Source organism: Eptesicus fuscus, chromosome 16, assembly GCF_027574615.1.
Source record: "Eptesicus fuscus isolate TK198812 chromosome 16, DD_ASM_mEF_20220401, whole genome shotgun sequence".
In the NCBI taxonomy this organism is placed as follows: domain Eukaryota; kingdom Metazoa; phylum Chordata; class Mammalia; order Chiroptera; family Vespertilionidae; genus Eptesicus; species Eptesicus fuscus.
Genome location: NC_072488.1, coordinates 26,674,532 through 26,697,517, shown reverse-complemented (window position 1 = coordinate 26,697,517; position 22,986 = coordinate 26,674,532). Strand labels below are relative to the sequence as shown.

Genomic DNA, 22,986 nt, shown 5'->3' with positions numbered 1-22,986 from the left:
CCCACCCATCTCCACATAGCCGCAGAAGAAACGTCTGAAACGTCAGTTTGTTCATTTCACTCCCCTACTTAAAACCTCTCAGGGCTCCCCACTTTCCTTGGGGACAAAGCCCAAATTCCCCGATATGGCTTCAGAAGAGCCCTCCTGACTTGAATTTTGCTCACATACAGATGCAGCTCTTACAAACTCCTCACCCTTCTGTTCTACCCATGCTGGTTTTGCTACAATTCCTGGAAAATGACAACTTTCCTCTTATTTGTGGCCTTGGTACAAGATGCTACCACACCCAAAGTGGGCCTGACTATGTGTTTTATTCTAATACAAACACATCTTCAGGGTTTACCTCATCTCAGAAATCTCCAGGGACCCAAAGGCTGTCCTGTTTTCTGGGGTCCTATAGCCATCCCTGTGCCTGCGTCATGGAACATCTCACACCAAATCAGTTTTCTCATAGCCCTAGACCGAGTCCTGAGAGCAGCCATTGTTAAGTATTCTGTTTCAGCCCCAGAACCTGGCACCATGAGTGACATAACCTTAGCCGCTCCATAAATCAGCCAAGTGAGTGAAGAAACCTTGGCAGCAAATGCTGACTCTTACTAATATTGCAGTAAAGGCAGATCATGAGAGTAGTTTCTTTACCCTTTCATAAGATAATTTATGACTTGAGTTCAGGGACTGTGTCTCTAGCAGCATGTCCTACTGGAATGCATGTGGTCCCCTAGGTTCAAATCTCAGTTCCATTATTAATGATTCCCTAAAACCAGACATCTCCAAGAGAAGCTTTTCCTTGTCATTATTTTCAATTCCTTAGCAACAGCCCCATGTTTGTTTTCACCCTAACACTTAACCCATATTACAATGATCACTCCACTAGATTGCATAGTCTTTATGTATCAGGACCATGCCAACCTGTTCTCTCTCTTCTCACAAAGCTAGAATCATGTCTGGCACATAGAAGGTGCTCAACACATATGCTCTTTGGCTTTGGTGTGAGATAATAATAAATATCACAGGGATTGTCATGTCCCACATGTATGAAGTGCTGGGTCTAGAGAGGTCCATCCAACTGTAATGATCTCTCTCTGCTTTCATCCCTCCAGATGTTCTGGTTGGATCCTGTGTAGGGTCATGCTGTGGCCAAGTCTTTCTATCTTCCCTCTTCCTATAACCCAGGGGTTTTCCACTCACAACTTCGGGGTTTCAGGGAGCCAGCTGCTCTCCTTGTACATCCTGTGCCCTAGAACTTGTTTTAGGATCATTCTGTAAGGACAGGAATGAGGCCAAACAAACTTTTCAATCAAATGACTTAAACCTAATTCTAGTTCTTTGTATTTTAGCATTAGGTAATAATACTTTTTTCTGTACCTTCTTACCTTTCAAAGGTAAGGTAGCTTGTATCCCCTCATGTCACATTGTCTTTACCACACTCAAAGGCTTGAACCATCATTGCAACAGTATTCAGCTCTGAGCCTAATATGTTATTAACTAGAGGCCCAGTGCATCTATTCGTGCACCTTGAAAGGAACTGTGGGCCACAAGGTTGCGGTGGACACAGGGACGGATCTCAGCCCATCCTCCACGCCCCTGCCCGGCCCCTCCCACCATAGCCCCCGGTCCCGTCTGCTGGCAGCACCACTCCCGCTGCCGCCACTCCCATGCACTGACGGCACCTCCCCGTTCGCACCTGCTGATGGCGTGGAGCAACTGGAGCTGGTGCCATCAGCAGGTGCAAGGAGTGGTTGCTGCCCCGATTACCCCTCAGGAACAGGGGGAGGTGGAGAAGCCCTCAGAGGCGATCGAGGCTGGCAGTCGCCGCTCGCACCCGCTGACAGCACTGAGCGGTCGGGACCAATGCAGGGCACCGGCAGCGGGTGTGAGCGGTGGTTTCAGTGCTGGCTGTGGGTGCGAGCAGGGCCGGCGTTGGCAGCGGGTGTGAGAGGTGGCTGCCAGCCCCAATCGCCCCTCAGGAGCAGGGGGAGGTGGAGAAGCCCTGAGGGGCAATTGGAGCTGGCTTCCAGCTGGCAGTGGAAGCAAGTGGCGGCTCCAGTGCCAGCATCAGGTGCAAGTGGGGCTGGAGCCGGCAGCAGGTGTAAGCACCAGGCAGGACTGTGGTGCGCGGGAGCAAAGAATTATCAGTAACCACCAGAGGCTCACCCCAATGACAGTGACCGGCACCCCGCCTTGGTCTGGCGCCCCTGCTCACCTGCTCCACCATCCCACTGCAGCCAACACCTGCCACAACACCTGTTCTACATGTGCCCCCTGGTGGTCAGCACACATCATAGCGACTGGTTGTTCGGTTGTTTGGTTGTTCTGCCATTCGGTCTATTTGCATATTAGGGTTTTATATAGATAGATAGATAGATAGATAGATAGATGTTCCCTCCACCTACAATTTATGCTTTTATTTGAATTCAGGTTGCCTCAGTCTCCCCAAGGCAGAGTGAGAGAGAAACCATCTAAACTTCTTACTTCTTCAATAATATAAAAGTATTATGATTGTTCCCATTATCTTGATGATATTTTCCAAGATATTTTCACATGTACTACCCATTTTGAGTACCACGGTAGGCCTATAGGCTTCTTACTCTCATTATTTTTCTTAGTTGTGGCAACGGAGACTCAGAAGCAGTAACTTACTCACCCAAGGTCACATAGCTGTTAAGTATTTCAGCCACAGATTGAATGAGGGACTCCAAGTTAATGTGCAGACCTTCTCATTGTGCTTCCCCAAAGGCAAGACTGTAGTTTATGCACAAAGGAAAATCTAGCCCGCTGGCTCTGACACATTATATTAAAGCGATGCATTAAGAGAATATTGTCTTGGTCAAGAATAAATGTATGAGTCCACAGGGGCTTCCCAGGACGCAGAATTAATTGTTCCCTAATCGCCTTATTTAACATTTAGATAACACTCAGCTCTGTGATCTGAGACACAGCAAAGCTTAGGTGCAGGTGGCTATACTGGCGATGGGGTGGTGCTGGGGCTCCAAAGTTATTCATCCACACAGTGGTCTCTGTGTCACCCTCTGGTAACCACGGAGGGAAGTAGAAGGATGAGTTTGCTGGAGAGCAGGTCTGTAGCCAGAGAGGCTTGGGAGCATAACCATCCTGCTGAGGGGACAGCGGTGTGATCTGGATCTGGGGAAATGTGCTTTGACTGACTCTGCCTTTCTCTCTAAGCCTTAACTATTCCATCTTCTGAATGGGAGTAATAAGTTCCTTTAAAACAACTCACAGGTCGCTTGAGTATGACGGGAGATAATGGGTGTGAGATAACTAAGGTTCTTTATACGTAATCAAGGCAAAGGCAGAATTTGCTGCCAACAAGTCTTGCCATTTCTGTCGGAGCCGGTGTGCCTGGGCTCCAAGCCTCCCTCGGTGCATTTCTGGGGTCCCTTTCTGCTCAGTTTTAGTTCAGAAACCACCTCCACAAAATGTCACTGTCGCAATAGGAAACCAGAAGCCAGGTCTCTAATGGAACAATTCAATTCCATTAAAACTAGTTATTCTGGGGGTGGGGGTAGATAAACAAACTCATGTTCTCACAGGCTCTCCCCTTAGTTATCCTTGACTTAAAGGGGAAAAATACATTTGGGCCAAAGGAAAACAAAAAAAGCCTTGAATGGTTTTTTATTTAAATCTCCTCTCCTAACCTGCTGAGCTAACATCAGCTCTCTCCCTGTCTGTGTAAATCCACAGCTTCCCAGAACATAAGGTGGAGATGTTGCTGGATGAACTGTTTTCATACATAATCATCCTTTTAAAATCAGTGCCGAGGAGACAAGAACTCGTGGGAGCTGAGAATATAGCTTTCTTGGGCTTAGCCTCTCACCCCAGCACCAACCAGATTTGTAGAGCCACATAAGGCCATCTGCACACTTTCCCAACCCGGGTTTTGCCAGCAGGATAAGCAATGTGTTACAATGGCTTAGCCCTGTCAGGCAGAACTGGCTCTGGGAGCTATGAGCCTCACACATCTGGAGGCATTGGCATCTCCCCAAGGTCACCGGTAGTTAAGGCTGGTGGTGAAGGGTGCTTTCCCACAGTGTATCCGTCTTCACGTTTGAGGTCACAGCTCCCAGAGCGCTGTCCTGTCGCCCTGGGATCCTCCTTGTTGCTCAAACATGGTCTACCAGCTGACCTTTTCCTTTCTCTTTCGCAGTCCTGGGGACTTTTTTTCTTCCTCTTTCCCCCCAACCCGCCCCAAACGCTTTCTCCCAAAAAGATATTTGGGATTTGTCTCTGGAATAAAAGTTTTCAAGACTGGATCTCATTTTGCCTTAATGCATCATTCAACATACAGCATGACCAGCTCATCTAAATATCTTGATGCAACTTAAAAATCTAAATAAAGCATTGTTCACAACAAAAGCATCCAATGCTCTCTTGTATATGTCACCCAGTAGTCTGCTACTTCTGCTTGAAGATTTCTCCATCTATCAGTGTATCTTCACTAGTATATGCCTAGAATTTTGTTATAAGATTTTAAAAATATTCAGAAATGTGCAATAAGTAACATAATGACCCCAAGTGTCTCAAGACTCAGCTTCAACAATTATCAATAAATAGCCAGTCTTATTTCATCTATGTCCACCACCTTCTCAAAAACCTCCTCTAATGTATTATTTTAAAGAAAATCCAAGACATAATATTCTCATCCATAAATATATTCAAATGAATTTTACCAGAAAAAAAAAAGTGACATTTCTCTTAGGCAACTTCACCTTCTTATCACAATACATATACATTATCCTGAGGCACCTTGGTCATATCTATTTAAAGTTTTGTGAGCAGAAATGTAATTATTAGAATGGGATTTTTCTCTTTGTTGAACTTGAGGACTCCAATTACAAGAAGCTCACACACATAACCAAGGCCTTAATCTTGCTTCCCATGGGAAGTGACACTTTAGGTGAAAAGAATGTGTAGGGGATTCTAGTTGCTACCCTGTCACTTGGAAGCCGAGTATCCTTGAGTAAATTGTCTTTCCTCGGTTTCCTCTTCCATAATTTAGGGGGAAATTGCCTACCCCCACTTGCTTCACCAAGATGTTGGGAGAATCCCATGGGCTGATCCATGTGGAATCATTTTGTAAAGAGGACGTACTGTTCCAGTGTAAAAAATAATTACTAAGTAGAAAAAAATAGACCCATTGCAGAAGCAGAGCGCAGCAGGAATGCATACGGAATATGGAGATTTGCCTGCCAACTGTCCTGTTGTGCTTCCTGGCAGCCCCTGTGAAAGCTCCTTATGGACACCTGCCGGGGAGGCAAGGAGAGCAGCAGCTGCAGTGTGTCTGTGGGAGAGGCCTCCTCATACATGATCCCAATCAATAAACCCGCCATCCTGGGCAATGACAGCTGCCTCCACCACTGTCGGGGCGCTCAGACACAAAAGCCACCAGAAAATGATATTTTTCACCTTCTTTTGAGACCTGAACAGAGGGACAAATCACTGTCTCTTTCCCCTCGGAGGGAAGAGAAATCGTCTAATAATACTTTCCCCAGCTGACCAGAGAAACAGAGTAACCAGCTGAGCTACACGCTGATGATTATTCTTTCAGCAAAAACTATGATTGGTCTGCATTCAAAAACCAAAGGCAAAAACACCTGAGGAGAAGAATGGACAGTAGATTAAAACAAAAGTTGCCCTCACCAATTTTCCTCACAGGAACAGCCGAAAAAGAACAGGAGGCAGAGCAGGCACTGGGAAGGAAGGAAATGACAGTTGGTTATACAATGGCCCTGTGTCTGTCAGAGAAGGTTCTGGGGCTACCATCTCTCCTACATTCAGAACATAGGCTCTCTCACGCATCCTGATGGTTCAATGAGGACAAGATGGCGACAACTAATTAGGACAAAGACAAGTCCCAGGGCGGTCTTCCCCCCACAGTCAAGTTACATAGCCAAAGGCATGTGTGAAGAAGCAAGACTCAGGACTCCCCCCCTTTTTTTATTTAAAGGAATCACTGTGCATTCATAATCATTGTGTGTTCATAAAACTAAGTGCTATAACAAGCAACCTTGACAAATCACAAGGGCTTACATGACAAAAATTTATATCTCCTTCCAGCCAAGTCCCTGGCTGGGTAGCTCATCCACTGATTCCATTGCCAGAATTCCAAACAGCCCACCCTGGTGCAAGGGGGCTGGAAAAGTTGTCTCTGGCTGGGCAGTGACCTCCAGCCCAAATGTCCACACGGTGGGAGGGTAGCACAAGAAGCAACTCAGACATAACCTGGTACGGTTGGAAACTGTACGAATTTGTTACAAGTGGGGAGGCGGGATTGACTGATAGGCATTTGCGATCACCTGCTCTATGCAAAGTTCCATACCACTTGTTATAAGGAAGACAGAGAAAATAGAACCTATGATCCTTAAGAGGCTTAAAACCTAATGACAGTGCCAAAGATGCAATCAACTAAAAATTAACTATATGTTGAACCTCTGCCCATTCCATTTTTCTTGAATTGTGTCAGCTAATTTACTTTTATGGAATATTAGTGCAAGTCATATATCTACCTAGAAATAAATGATTTACAAGACAAGTACTCTTCACAGAAGAGTTCTATTGAGGAATTTAATGAGCAGAGGCAATATATTAAGTGGTAAGGAATCAGCATTAGGGCCGGATGGCTTATGTTCAAATCTTGAGTCTGTCACTTCAAGAAATATATCTGCTCTGTGCCTCAGTTTTCTCATCTATGAAATGAGGATGGAGACTGTTCCTACACTACAGTTATTGAAAGAATAAGCTGAGTTGTAAAGGTAAAGCACATAGAACCATGCTTGGCAGGGAGTGAGCATTAAGTTACTGTTGGCTATTATTACTGGGCAATGATGTATTAAATATAAAGGGTGCAGACCACATGTAAACATGAAGTCTTGAATGAACTCAGTATGCAAACCATCAACTCCAAATCTTGCTCCCAAATGTACCTTCCTGGCCTCCTCTTGTTCTGACCTCAGGCACTTCCCCTGGGCCGGCCACCTCGATGGCCCTGCTCCCCTAGACTGTTTCTATTTCTTACTCCTCAACTCTGGTCCCACCTAAACAGCCTTGTCTTAATTTCCTAGAAGAGGTAGAAAAATTTTAATCTTCTTTATTGAAAGACTAGAGGCCCGGTGTATGAAATTCATGCATGTGTAGGGTCCCTAGGCCTGGCCGGTGATCAGGGCTGATCTGTGAGGTGACTAGCAGGGCGATCAAGGGACGGGAGGGGGGGTGCTGGCACCCGCCTTGGCCAACATGGAGCTGCCCACTTGCTGGTCCCGCCCCACTCCCTCGATCGCCCTGTCAGTGCCACTGATCGCTTCCCTCTGGGGGGCAACCGGCAGGGCAATCAAAGGTGGGGGGCCTGCTGGCACCTGCCTTGGCTGGCCTGGGGCCTGCGGGCTGGGGGCAGCTCCTGTGTTTAGCATCTGCCCCCCTGGTGGTCAGTGCGTGTCATAGCAACCATCGTTCCACCTGTCATTCTGCAGTTCAGTTGATTTGCATATTAGGCTTTTATTATATAGGATATCATATCCTTTTCCTAATTTGAAATTTCATTTTCCTAATGTGGCAGAGTTGCTTTCCATCTTCCTTTTGTGTGGAGAGAAAGCAATTTCTGAGGGATTACAGAGGGCTGCTTAAAAGTGATATTGAGCTGTGCCAGGTTGTGACCAGTGCAGATGCTTTCCATGGCAGGTGGTTTTCTCTTTATTTGACCAGCTCTCATACCCAAAACTATAGTTGCCCTATTTCCCCTCCGCTTCCCAACTTTTCTAACTGTCCATTTATTCTACTCCTGGCACATATTAGGTTATAAATATTTATGGAATGGATGTATGAATGACCCTTCAATGCTCCATATATAGTTAGCTATCTAAACTTTTGACCCTTTTAACTGTCTCTGGAGTATATCCCCTAATCACAGTAACCTTCACCTTCAGGCCACAACTTGCCCTTCCATTCCAGCCCACTCTCAATGTTCTCAAAAGCACACCCAAACTACTCTGCCCCTGCAGTATGCCTCACTCTGTTTTGCTTTCATTTCTGAAACCCTCCATGCTCAGCTGTTATATGATAGATTCTTGGCATAGAATTATAGATGGGACATAGTCAACACTTAATGAGCCTCCCCAGCCCTCTGCCTACTTTATAACTAGATCTCAAGATGCCAACATTCTAAGCTAGGTTTGGTTGACATGTATAGACCAAAGCAAGGGCTAAGGAGACAAAAGGCATGTGAGAGTTGGAAGGTAAATACACTTAAATATTGATATGTACTGATGTGCCCAGGTGAGGAATGTGTACATAACATGTATCTCAGTATGCGTTTCAAAGCCACGGTGGGAGGAAAGAAAGATCTCCATCTTTGTAGTCAGAAATGCCTTCCCTGAAACTCATCTCTTCTGCTGAATAATTGTGTAAACTTGGGAAAGTCACCTAGCTTCTCTCAACCCCAATTTCAACAGTGGATAGCTGTTCTTGCTTTGTGGGGTTATCAAGAGAACTACAAAGTAGGTATATAAAGCCTCCTGACACCCATATTGTTCTTGCCACTTAGTACATTTCCAATAAAAGACAGTGATTGTTAAGAATTTTTTGATTAACCATTGTCAATCAGGTTTCTCTTGTACAATCATAGATGGATCAATTATTGTTCAACATGTACTTATTGAACAGCTATTATTTTCAAGACACCAGATGAATAAAATACAGTGCCTTTCCTTCTGGGGCTACTTATGATAGACCACACATACTCCAGGAAGATGTACAATGACACTTTTACACCAACGGGTCAGTGACTGCATCAGAGATGTCTGGAGAGCCAGGATTGAAGCGGGAGGGAAAGAGAGACAGCGTTCCTGCTGTTGGCTCGAGGATAGGGATGTGGGTGCATAGGGAAGGATGAAGAAAAGGGAAGACAAGATTCCAGGATAAAAGTCAAATTTACAATTTGTCTGGGGGCTGATCCTACCATTCAGGCCTAGACACTCATAAAGGGAGGTGGGTAGGTAGAAAGCCTTATCTTCACATCCTTGAAATTTCTAACAACAACCACATGGTATTTAATAGTTACCAAAAATTGCTTCCTTTGGCCTTCCTAATAATTTAGAAGGCAGAACAGATGACCATATACCCACTTTACAGAAGAGAAAACTGAGGTCTGGGTGGATTAATTGATTTGCTTAAGGCCATGTAGTTCACTTTTGAGGTAAGGTCTAGTTTTTCTGAATGACAGAAGGAGGGGTTACTCTCAGCTTGCCATGAACCTCTTCTAAGTCAGCATTCAACTCTCATTTCCACTTGGAAGATCCTACCAGCCCCACAAGGTGAATCAAGGTCAGTACATCCAGACGCATCTCCTAGTAGAGCTTTGTTTATCTGACTGGTCACCTTGAGTCCTGCAACTCCCAGCTGGATGGCAGGGGGAGGACAGCTTACAAAGACAGAGGTGCTTTGTTCTGAAAGACTAAATGTATCAGTGTTGAGATTGAGATGGGACATTTGGGGAGTGAGAACCAACAGGCACGTTGATGAGAGTTAGTTTGCAGAGCCTGATCTTTCTGAGGAAGCAGAAACTTCAATTGTTTTTCTCATTTAAATCTTTTCCACTTATTTTTTCTTCTCAGCTTCCTGAGTATTGAAATGTAATTGCCAACTTCTGCTTTTAAGCACAGAAGGGGAGGCATTTGGCCTTCTAATGCATGAAGTGACCTTAAGTAAGCTTTCTTGGGACCATAGCCCTTTCACTGAACTTAGGAAAGAGGGCATCCAGTCTCAGGAGTAACTGGGGTGGTGGATAAACCTAAGGAGGGGAGTTTACCAACACAACACAATTGAGGCTTATAAATACCAAGAGCATTCCCCTCAAGCTCCCCCCCCCTTCCCTGGCTCCCCACACACATACACCACACCCCCACCACCCCCACCAAGGAAACTACCCTTCCTCTTTCAGTGCAAGCTGACTTTCTTTTTCTCTTTAAGACCACTCCTGATATTCAGATAAACCAAATTACCTTGGTTAAACTACACTCAATCTTTAAGCGTTGTGTTATGTTTGAGAAGCATCAAGTATGACTGGCCCCAAATCCTCATCCCCTGCAATTACCCTGTCCAGGATTGATGGCTTGAACACTTTCCTCCAAAGTCTTAGTATCTATTAATTTTTTTACTCAAAACAAATATTTCTCTTTGTTACCTGGATTCACTGAACTTTACTTCTGGAGTCTCCACTGTCAAATCCTTTTCACCCTCCACATGCCCCAAGTAGTTTTGGAGATCTGTTCTCCTATCTCCTCCATCTTCCTCCCCCTGCCACATACCCAGAGGAGCTTCGGGCATCTCAGGGCCAAGCAAGGCTGGACCAGCTAGATTGCCTGGGTGGGTGGGGTGACTGCACCCTTCTCTGTCTGCCCTATTCCTTCCAAAAAGAAAGACCCATGTGAAGCAACTAAGTCTTCACATTCATGGCATCCTCCAGTCTCTTATCATACCATCCCACAGGCCCTTGGGAACAAAATATATCTTTCTAAAAACCATTTTCCCTTATTAACTGTGTAAATCAACTTGCTTCTATCAAAGTTACAGATTGACTAGAATGCAAAGAACAGAAACATTTCTCTTTCTTAACGTTCCCTTTTCTTCTATGTAAAAGAAAAATCTTGATGGATATGAAAGAGAATGGAAGCAGAATGGCCCTCAGAGCAACTTTCCATGGTGAATCATTATAAACTCTGGCTAAACAAAAGCACCGCCATGTTTCTATCCTTACCCTCCTTCACAAAGAATTCTGGCTCTGGGCCCTCTCCATAGCACCACCGGTTCCTACTTAATACAAAGCAAGTCTCGGTCTGTACTGCAGGGAAATGGCAACAGCTGACCAGAAGGTCAAGGTGTGCCTGTTAGTCTGACCAGCCTTCTGGGATGCTGGAGAAAAGCAATTTGCCAGCTTCAAGGACCACTCCTTTCTCTGAGGGGTCACTGGGGTCAAGGTCAGCATTTTGCAAAGATTAAATCTACTTTAATCTTCCCCCATGTGAGGGTTTGCTACATAATGACCTTTTCTATTGTCAAAAGAAAACTCAGAGAGCTTTATTGATATTAATATTTTATTAAGCAAGGTACAAACTGTTCACACACAGGGATAATTCAAACCTGAGAATGGTATGACTCTCTGAGGGAGGATGCTACAGGATGGCTTATAAAGTGAAAATGAGGACGCTATTTAACCTTTACAATGATTGGTTATTACAATGAGGGTTTCCAGATAGCAGGCGATTGGTTAAAACTGATTATCTTATATCATTTTCAGAAGATGACTTCAGTTTCACTTATGATTATCAGAAGCACTTACAATAACCTAAATTAAGTTTCTTTTACATTCATGAAATGTGCTAGATTAAGTTTCACTTATGTGGCTTAACTGTTTTTTTCTGTTAAAGGGATCATCAAGCCTGGTCTCATTTTCTTTTATTTTAACACTAGAGGCTCAGTGCATGACATTCGTGCACTGGGGGGTGGGGGGGTGTCCCTCAGCCTGGCCTGTGCCCTCTTGCAGTCTGGGACCCCTCGGGGGATATCCGACTGCCGGTTTAGGGAGCAGGCTTAAGCTGGCAGTCGGACATCCCCCAAGGGGTCCTTAGCACTGCCACAGAGGTCCTTAGCACCGTCACTGCCCTCGCCAGCCATGAGCCCGGCTTCTGGCTGAGTGGCACTCCCCCTGTGGGAGTGCACTGACCACCAGGGGGAAGCTCCTGTGTTGAGTGTCTGTCCCCTGGTGGTCAGTGCACATCATAGCGACCCCTTGTTCTGCCGTTGGGTCAATTTGCATATTAGCCTTTTATTATATCGGACTATTCTCTCTGGCATGATCACTGATACTGTCATATCCCCCAAACTTTTACAAACTGAAATCACAATGGTAATGGTGAATTCTTTCCATGTCACTCAGATCACAGTAAAAGGGAAAAAAATATAGCTGTTGGTGTCCTCTACTTGCCCTGCTATAAGTTGATCTCTCTTTATTCCAAATTTCATCCAAGGCAAAGAATGGTATGGGCTTTCTTATGTCTGATCTGCAACATCATGAGAAAGAAACCCTGGACCTTATGTAGATTACTAGTGGCCTAGTGCACCAATTCATGCACATTGAAAGGAAATTAATTAAAAGGTGGCAGGTGGGGCAGGACTGGGCAAGACAGGCCAGACATACCCTGGAGCCAATCTCCCACAGTCCCTCCCCCGCCAGCCGCACCTGGGGCAGCACTGGGGATTGAAGGGTGTCTGCAGAGTGAGCGGGGTCCCTACAGCAGGTGGGGTCCCTCGGCCTGGCCTATGGGGATCAGGCCGAAACCAGCTCTCTGACAGCCCCCGAGGGGTCCCAGAGTGCAAAAGGGCACTCTGCAAAGTTGCTGTCGCTCGGCAGCTCCTGTGTTGAGCGTCTTCCCCCTGGTAGTCAGTGCATGTCATACCTACCAGCCAGTTGGACGGTCGGTTGGTCAGACGGTTGCTTAGCCTTTTATATATATAGGTTATTTCACTAATATCCAGAGTCAGATACACTGGCATAGAGATTCCTGCTACCCCCCCCCCACACACACACACACACACATACACACACACTCTACTTTCACCCTCACTTAACAAGACAGGAGCAGGGCCTCTCTGCTGATGAGCCACCCATTAGAGGTAGACCACCAGTTCTGTGGGGATGCCATCTCACAATGTGCCCTCTGCTCTGAGATGTTACCTTCAACCTGCGACCAGCTGAGATAGTAGACACCACCCAAGATGCGTGCTGAGGTCCACGTCTAGTCAGAGGGGCTGCAAGTTTTCAGCTTTGTAAAAGGCGGACAGAAGAGGGACTTTATGGTCCTACCTGAATCAGGCCTTCCTTTGTTTCTAAATCTTGTCTTGCGACCAATTTGTGAGAGATTTGCCCATCCTATTTTTTGATGTGAGGCTGAGTTGATTTATGATCCTTTAATTTCTGTAGGAAAAAGGACCTTACAAATTATTAGAAGAGCCACGCCAACCTTTCAGTATCAGCCCTTTCCTAGAAATCCTCAGTGGTTCACATTTCTTCCTGAGTCAAGTCCAAACATCTTTAGCCAGAACATTTCTCCTCAGTAGGACTATATTGCCCCCAAGGAGGCAAAATTGGTTCCTGGTAGGGAGAAGAAATGTTTTACCTGTTTTATATATCAGAGAGAGGAGAATAGTGTTAAAATGGAGACCAGGCTTGATAATCCCTCGAACAGAAAAAAATCAGTTAAGCCATGTAAGTGAAACTTAATCTAGCATATTTTATGAACAAATATACATACAGTATTTAAACAGATATATTGTGTGTGTGTGTGTGTGTGTGTGTGTGTGTGTGTGTGTGTATGGTATAAATGTTTCATGGGAGTAGCAAGAGGAGAATATTAGGAGATATATTATCTGTCAAAAAGCCTCCTTAATGTTTTCTACATTCATTAATATAATCTTGTTTTTCTTCTTTAGTCTTTTAATTAGTCTGTGGATTACATTGTTTGATTTTTTAAAAATTTATTTTTAAAGATTTTTAAGACTGATGGAGAGAGAGATATGAGAGCAAAACATGGATGGACTGCCTCTTGCAAGCCCCTTTGCCCCCTACCAGGGGTTGAACCTGAAACCTGGGCATGTGCCCTAATCAGGAACCAAACTAGCAACTGTTTGATGCATGAGACAACACTCAACCAACTGAGTCACACTGGCCAGGACTGCTTCATTGTTTGAATTTAAAATATTAAAGCAGTCTTGCATTCTTGGGATAAATACCACTTGCTCATTGTATGTATTTCTTATTATATGTTGCTGGATTTGATTTGTAGTGTGTTATTAAAGATTTTTATGTCTATTCATGAGGGATATTAGTCCATAGCTTTTCTTATTTTGCACTATCCATATCTAGTTTTTGCTATATGAACTTTAGGATCAGCTTGTCAGGATGCAAGGTCAACAAGTAAAAATTATTTTTACTTCAAATTAACACTGAACAATGAGAAAGCAAAAATAAAATCCAATACTGTTTGCAATGGCTCAAAAAGTTTTAAAATACTTAGGTATAAATCCATAAAATAGATACAAAATTTATATCCTGTAAGTTACAAATGATGATGAAAGAAATCAAGAGAAGACTTAAATAAATGGTGAGATATACTATATTGTATTTATAATTAGAAAATGTAATACATTTAAAATGTCAATTCTCCCCAAATTGATCTATAAGTTAACATAATTCCAATCAAAATCCCAGCAGGATTTTTTTGTAGTTACAGATTAGAGCTTGTTCTGACATTTACATGAAAAGGCAAAGAAATTAAAATAACCAAAATAAATTTGTAAAAGAACAAAATCAGAGAATTCACATTAACCAGTTTTAAGATTTACTATACAACTACAGTGATCAAGAAAATATGGCATTGGCAAAAAGATAGATACATAGATTAATGAAATAGAATAAAGAGTCCAGAAATAGATCCACATAATTATGGCTAACTGATTTTTGACAAAAGTGCAAAAGCAACTCAATGGAAAATAATAACCTTTAAACGAATAGTGTTGTCGCATATGCAAAAGTGAAAGAGAGAGAGAGAGAGAGAGAGAGAGAGAGAACCTTGACCTAAACCTCACACTTTTATTAAAAAATTAACCCAAATCCAATATGGATCATAAATCTAAATGTGCAACATAAAATTATAAAATTATTAGAAGAAAACATTGGAGAAAATTTCTATAACCTGGAGTTAGGCAGAGTTTTTAGAAATGACATTAAAAGCATTATCCATGAAAGAAACAATTGATATATTAGACTTCATCAAAATTAAAATATGCCGAAACCGGTTTGGCTCAGTGGATAGAGCGTAGGCCTGTGGACTCAAGGGTCCCAGGTTCGATTCCTGTCAAGGGCATGTACGTTGGTTGCGGGCACATCCCCAGTGGGGGGTGTGCAAGAGGCAGCTGATCGATGTTTCTCTCTCATCGATGTTTCTAACTCTCTATCCCTCTCTCTTCCTCTCTGTAAAAAATCAATAAAATATATTTTTAAAAAAAATTAAAATCTTTTGCTCTGTGTAAAATACTGTTAAGAGAGTAAAGACAAACTATAAATTGGGAGAAAATGTTTTTAAGCCACATATCTAAGAAGGATATGTATCCAGAGCTCTCAGAACTCAGCAGAAAGAAAGCAACAACAAAAAAAGTCAGGGTAAAGACTTAGACACTTCACCAAAGAAGATATTAGAATGACAAATAAGCACATGAAGATATGCTCAACATCAGTAGCCATTAAGAAGATAATTAAAACCTCAATGTGATAAAACTGTACACCTATTAGGATAGCCAAAAACAACAACAAAACAAAACTGATACTACCAAGTGCTGACAAGGATGCAGTGCACTTGAATTCTCATATACTGTTAGTGAGAATGCAAAATGGTAAAGCTGCTCTGGAAAACAATTTGGCAAGTACTTATAACCCTCTAATTTCACTACTAGGTATTTATCCTTTAAAAAACGAAAACACACATTCACACAAAAACCTGCGTATCAATTTTTATTGCAGCCCTATTCAAAATTACCTCAAAATGAAAACAACTCAAATGTCTTACAATGGGTGAATGAGTAAACTGTAGTGTATTCTATACAATAAATTACTACTCAGCAACAGGAAAGAACAAGCTATTGGCCTAAACAACAAAATAGATAAATCTCAAGTGAACTATACTGACTGAAAAAAGCCAGTCTCAAAGGCTATATATTGTATAATACCATTTATATAACATTTGGAAAGGGACAATTACAGCAACAGAAAACAGATCAGTGGTTACCAGGGCTTAAAAGTGGGCGGGTCAATGTGATTTCAACATTGTAGCACAGGGAATTTTATGGTGATGACACTGTTCTGTATTCCTATTGTGGTGGTAGGGGTTACATGAATCTATGCATGTGCTAAACTCATAGAGCTGTATACACATACACTCAATTTTATTGTATGTTCTTTTTTTTAAAATATATTTTATTGATTTTTTACAGAGAGGAAGGGAGAGGGAGGGATAGAGAGTTAGACACATTGATGAGAGAGAAACACCGATCAGCTGCCTCCTGCACACTCCCTACTGGGGATGTGCCCGCAACCAAGGTACATGCCCTTGACCGGCATCGAACCTGGGACCCTTGAGTCCGCAGGCCGACGCTCTATCCACTGAGCCAAACCGGTTAGGGCTGTATGTTAGTTCAAAAAGACACACTTACTTTGTTACACTGCAGTGAGAACTAAAAGTGAGATTGTGTGATAAACAACTTTGAACTATAGCTGTATATAATAGGTCCTCAATAAATGTTAGTTCATTTCCCCCACTTTTTCTTCCTCTTAACTAAGGTCAAGCCCCGGTCCAGTGACCAGTGCCCCTACTAGCTAGAATCTGTGTGTTTTGCATAGTTCAGAGCTAGAAAAGCCTGGCCAAGACTGTGCAGATCTGCACTCCACCCCCTGCAACTCGGCTCCTCACCACCACGTTTTAGTCTAAAATTAGTGTAAAGGTTCTGTTTAAGAGGAACATCTATTGCTTAGACCAATGGGTGTTTTCAAAACAGGAAATGTCAAAAGTCAAGATACAGATTTTATTCTTCAAGTAACATGAAATGTATCCCCATGTTCTGGAAATTGGAGACATGCCCTCTGTTAAATGCAAGGTATCAATACTATTCTATCACTCCTGCAAAGCTGTTGCTTTGCCACACACTGTTACTCTAGACATTATCACTTATAAATGTCAGCATTTGTAATGAAGGGTCCCTGTATTTCTATTTACCATTGCTATTTATTTCTACCAATTAAATATTGTAGACAATTGTTTTGTTTCTATTATAACATGTGAACTATTTATTCAGAATCTGCTCTGCGTTAGAAGTTAGTATCTAGAGAAGCATAATGTGAGCTTAATATTATTTTATGTTCTTTTGATGCAAAGCATATGTATTTATCTTGATTTCTGGTGAAATCTCTAGTTCTTATTAGAAAAAAACACACAATGCTAAATAATGCTTTCTTTTCATCCCCACAGAGGAAATGAAATTTTTCAGGGATTTTTCCCTCTGTCAAAATACATGTTGCTCTTAAAGATTAGGTATAGATATCATCAGGTTATTGCCTTGAAGATTAAATAATTCATTCTTCAAAACCCCATAATAAATAACATATTTATTATCTTGGGAGTGAATATAGATATAGGGTTGCATTCTGAGCACTGTCCTGTTCCCTTTTCTCTGGATCTACTTTAAATAGTTCTATGCATTTGTTCTTGTCTCTAACAAAGTTCATTTGAACATTCAACATGTGCATTTTACACAGTCAGTAAAAGATAATTATTCAAGGCATATGCTTTCTGATTAAACGTGTGGAGCTTCTAAATAGAAAACGGACATTAGTTTTAAGTAAGTGCATTACGAAATACTTAAATTTATCTTTGGTGCATGGAGCAGTGATCATCTTTCCTGTGGTGTTCCTGTGTTTCATTTTCAGTGACTGTCATAGTCAGCCAGAGCCCATAGATTCTAGAAGGAAGTGTATCCCTGGTTAATCCTCTCACATCTTAGCAAAAGCAGCTCTAAACTGACCTTTATGTGACAGTCGCCTTTTATTATTGCATCTTGAGCTAAATGTTGTCAATAAAAATCACAGTAAAATCAGGTTGACATTAACTGAGGGGACCAAAAGAACTGCTTCAGAGGCAAAATATGTTTGCCATTTTATCAGATGCTGTCTGAGACCCTGGTGAATCATTAAAGTGGAATCCTGTTTATTCACTCTGACAGAGTAAGGGCAGCCCTCCTTCCATCACCATCTATCCCCCTACACCCTCTTTACCTCCCCACTCCACTTTTGCTCTGTAATCACTATACTGTTATCTGTCTATGGAGTTTTTTTGTTTTGTTTAATCCCTTCACCTTTTTCACGCAGCCCCCTACCTCCTCCCCTCTGACAGCTGTCAGTCTGTTCTCTGTCTCTATTGAGTCTGTTTCTTTATGTTTGTTATTTTATTTTATTTTTTAGTTGGAAGGAGATTTGGCTTGGCCTGGTGCCTCTCGCTTGCTGGCCCCGCACCCCACTGCCCCAGTTGGTTGCCTCCCTCTGTGGGGTGACTAGTGGGATGATTGGGGCCCCGGCTTGCACCGCCTTGGCTGGCCTGGTGCCACCTGCTCGCCAGCCCTGCTCCCCACCACCTCCAATTGGGGCCTGTGATCTGGGGGCAGCTTCTGCATTGAGTGTCGGACCCCTGGTGGTCAGTGCATGTCAAAGCGACCAGTCATTCCACTGGTTGTTTCACCGTTCAGTCAATTTGCATATTAGGGTTTTATATAGATAGATTTCATATACTAAGACGATAGTACATAGACTTGTAGAATTTTAGTACATATATAACCCAAGCCATTTATTAATGGTTAGGGCTTGGCTAGTTTGAATTTATACACAGGAAGTAATAGAACATTTCACTGAAAAAGAAGTGGAGGTAGATTATGGAGTGCCTCAAATGGAAGACAAATGAGTTAAGACTTCTACAGGCAATGGTGAGCAATTGAAAAGGCATATTTATGGCTTTTTTTTTCTTTTGCCTTGTCTTACTTTTGAGTAGGAGAGTGTCAAGGCAAGCAGTGTTAGGAGGAGCACGCTGATCATGGTAGATGAGACAGACTGGACAATAGAGACCAGAAGAGGAGGATCTCTAATAAGTCATAGCCAAGGCTGCAGACAGGAGGGAATGCGATCCCGCCTGGGTGGTGGCAGAGGGATGGAAAGGAAAGGGCAAGCTCAAGTGATTTTGACCTTTACTAGGGAAAAGAAGGGCTAACTATTATTCAGTAATCCCTTCAGATGGGTTTCATTCTGTGTTGAGCACTTAACATAAACTTATCATTTTTGCTTTAAACAGAATATGACTGAAATGGGAGAGCACTTGAAGAGGATTCTACTATATAACACATTGTAAAATTTATCTGATAGGACCTTAGAGATCATCTGGCCCAACCTCCTCACTCCACAGATGGGGCTTGACTTTTCTCAGTCACTTACATACGTAGTAGCAGAGCCAGCATAGAGCCCAGATTTCTAATTTTTTACCCTAGTGATCTTTCCTCTTCACTATGTTGCTTCTTCATGCTGAGCTTTTATATAAATGGGTTATAAATCAGGTATCAGATTCAGGTAAGAAGATGAACATGAACAGGTGATAAAACGAATGTGAACAAGTGATAAAAATGTGGTATAGAGAGTAATTCCAGAACCATTCAATGCAAACAAGGGATGGGGGAGTCGGGAATGAAAGTCTCCACAACCTTGATATAAAGGTTATACAAAGGAAGAGATAAAGTCAGCAGTGATATACAGTTAGCAGTAGTGCCTACATTGCTTTCATCAGCCCAGTACAGATGTTGAGATAAGGGGGACATAAATGGAAATAAAAGGAAAGCAGATTCAAAACAGCTATTAGAAAGCCCTGTTCCCTGGAAGATGATAAAAGTGAGGAATCACCACTCTGGGAAGGTTGTGGAGGGGAAATCGTGGAGGCTCAGGGCACAGTGAGGTGTCATTGCAGCTGGGCTCTGAGTGGCGCCTGCCTCATGAGTTTCTCTACTAAATGAAACATCCTGGCATTGTAAGTTGACACAATAGCTTGTGCCAGTGTCTACATAGAACAGATTATCCAAAAATTTAGCTGAGTACGTGGTCTAATGGAAACAACATCTACACAATTGGACCACCCCTCTCCAGCCATTCCAGTACCAAGTAGACAATGCATGTGGCTGAGCTCCTGACTTTCAGATGTTTCGGGCAATCCTAAATGGTGCCAAAAGGTAAAGCCAAATTACCCTCCCTGTCCTAAATTCCTCAACAGCCCATGTAATAAGAACTAAATAACAGGGGAGAAAATAGGCATACGAATGCTTTCCATGCCTTTCCTTCCATTCATTCTCCCATTATGTTCATAATACTTTTTCTCTCAGAGACAAAGCATTACAAAGGATGACTTGGGGAAGGTTTTCACCAACTCAGAAATCATAACACATTGATCAAGATGGATTTAGTAGGGTACAAACAGAAAATCACTTGCTTTACTACCACTGCCAGGCAAACCTGCTCTGTTGACGCATTATCCCCCACCCCAGATGAAATATGGGGCAGGCATAACTGTCCCAGACTCATAAATGTAATGAAAGGCCACTGTTATTATTAAATGTCCACTTTCATCTGATTTAAAACTGCCCTATTCCACTGCTTGGGCCTGCTTCGGACTCAAAAATCTACAACCGGTAAGGAAGGAAGAATTTATTCTCTCGTTCTTATTCCATCTCCTTCCCCCATTGCTGCTGACTCTGGCCTCACCTGGGCTGGGCCCAGGAAGGAGAGAGACTAGAGATAAAGGCCCTGGAGCTAACGCTGCTGGTACAGTGGCCCTCTGCCTCCGGGACCCTCTGGTGTGGCACATGGGCTCCCTGGGATTCCTCACACTGGAGACTTCCACCTGTACTTCCCGGAGACTAATTCCCCTGCCCTGGGCTTCCAGCAGTCCACTCATTGCGGGCTCTCTTTGGGGTCAGTTCATTATCAAAGTAAGTCCATTTTCCTCAGGCTAAGCAGTCCAGCTCTCTTCTGCAGGGTCCAGATTTGGCTTATGGGACACCCACACCTTTGTCTATAGAAAATCAGCTCTCTCCCAAAGCAGCTGGCCACTTCTGACCTTTAGAGGTCAACCTTGTCATGTTTCAGTCTCTATATCTCCCCTTTAATTTGTTCTCCTAATACCTCCCACATTTGGCTTATGGTGAGGGACAAGTGCCCACTCCACACCATGGAAGAGGGGAGTCAAAGAACATTGACACGTCTGTCCCTCAAGGGAGACTTCGCAACCACCAGTGCATCCTTGGCATTTGTGTATACAGCCTAAGTGTGTGTTAAGGGCTAATGCTAACTGAACTCACATTAAGGTAAGGAACACCTGCATCTGTTTAATTGTTCTAAACAGTTAAGACTCAGGCCAGAATGTGGAAAACCTTTGTTTTTAAGTAAAATTTCAAGTCAAATTGTATATAGAAGCCACCTCTTCCTACCTTGGTACCTCTTTCCCGCTATTTCCTGCCCCACAGGCTTCAAGACCCATGTATAACAACAAGAAAAATGCAAACAATTGATGGCCAAATGATTTTGATGGTAGGGTAGTCATCTGCTGGGTCATGGTAAATAGCCAAATCAAGTTATTTAAAATCTTTTTTTCTTCCTGGATGATTTACTTAATAGTTCAATCCACTCATTTGTGTACCGTAGTTTTCATACACACATTTTCAGGAAGTTGATTAGGATGAGTTTGACCTAAAAGTGTGAAGCACAAAAACTCTTGGCATTTTGAGGTCAGGAAGATGATCAATTTCTTTTTTTTATATCTTTTGCCAAGCTGTTCTCACTCTAATTTTTAAACTTGTGTGAAATTCAAAGACCACAGAGCCCAGTGTCATTTACACTTGGGCCATCATAAAAAGGCAGCTTTCTCAAAAAGAATATTGGCTGTTTTCCATGTGGCCAGAAGCTTTTTATGGGATTTTAAAAACTATTCTCCTTTAAGCCAAAAAGGGAAATTGAATTTGGCCAAGGGTGAATAGACTTTAATACATACTACAGGCCCGGTGCACAAAATTCGTGCACTTGAGAGGGGGTCCCTCAGCCTGGCCTGCACCCTCTCCAATCCAGGACCCCTTAGGGGATGTCTGACTGCCTCTCGAAATCTAGACCACTAGCTCCTAACCCCTCTGCCTGCCTGCCTGATCACCCCTAACCACCTCTGCCTGCCTGCCTGATCGCCACTAACTGCTCCCCTGCTGGCCTGATCGCACCTAACCACCTCTGCCTCACCCCGCACCTGGGACCCAAGATTCCCTCCTTCAGCTGGTCGCAGGCACCTGGGACTCGGGCTTCCCTCCCTCTGGCTGGCCACAGGCACCCAGGATCTGGGCCAGCTTCGCCCAGGCCAGCCGCAGCCACAGGGGACCGTGGGTGGGCGGCTTTGCCCGGGCTGCAGCCACAGGAGCCCGGGACCGTGAGGCAGGCAGCTTGTCCCTCTCCTGGGCCACAGGCACAGGTGCAGCCATTGGCACCCGGGACCATGGGGCGGGTGGCTTGTCCCTCTTCTGGGCCGCAGCCTGGCTGGTCCCCATTCCTGTCTTGCGAGCTCATTTGTGCCTGGCTGGTCCCCATTCCCCTGTCCCCAGTGTTGAGTGTCTGAGCTGTTATGGCATGACAGCATGAGGGTGTGACAACCATTTGCATATTAGCTCTTTATTATATAGGATTACCAACCAGCTATTCAGAGTACTTGTAGCAGCTTACCCTTCCATCAAGAGTATAGAAAATATCCCATTATTCCACTACCTCTGCAGTATTGTTATTCTGAAGTTTTCCTTTTAATGTTTGCCAGTGAGATGGCATGTAATGGTAACTAATTAATGTTTAAATTTACATTCTCCAGTTACTAGTGAATTTAAACATCTTTTTATGTGTTTATTGGACATTTGCATTTTCTCTTATGTAAATTGACTGATCACATCTTTTGCCAATTTTCTACTGGGTTGCGTGTATATTTGTGTTGTTACTTTGTAAAGGTCTGGTTGCTAACACTTTTTTAGTTGTATGTGTTGTAAATATCTTTCCCAAGTCTATATCTCATCTTATCAATTACTTCATGTATCTTTGTTTTACAGAAAATTTAAGTTAAATATAGTCAAGTGTATTGGAAATTTTCTTTCCAGTTTTTTGTGTCTTTTTAAAGAAAGTCTTCTAAACAGAATATTGTATTTTATTTAAAAGTTTTAATGTTTTGCTTTTTCCAATTTAGATCTTTAGTAAACCTAGAAGTGAGATTTTTAGTATGGTAATAAGGAAGGATTTTATGTTATTTTTCCACTAGGATAACAATAGTA

At 43.0% G+C, this 22,986-nt stretch overlaps 1 protein-coding gene across 1 annotated transcript in view; it reads left to right on the top strand.

Annotated features, from left to right (window-relative positions):
• Positions 1 to 22,986, top strand: part of FSHR (follicle stimulating hormone receptor) — a 136,114-nt gene that overhangs the window by 33,765 nt on the left and 79,363 nt on the right. The window lies entirely within an intron of this gene.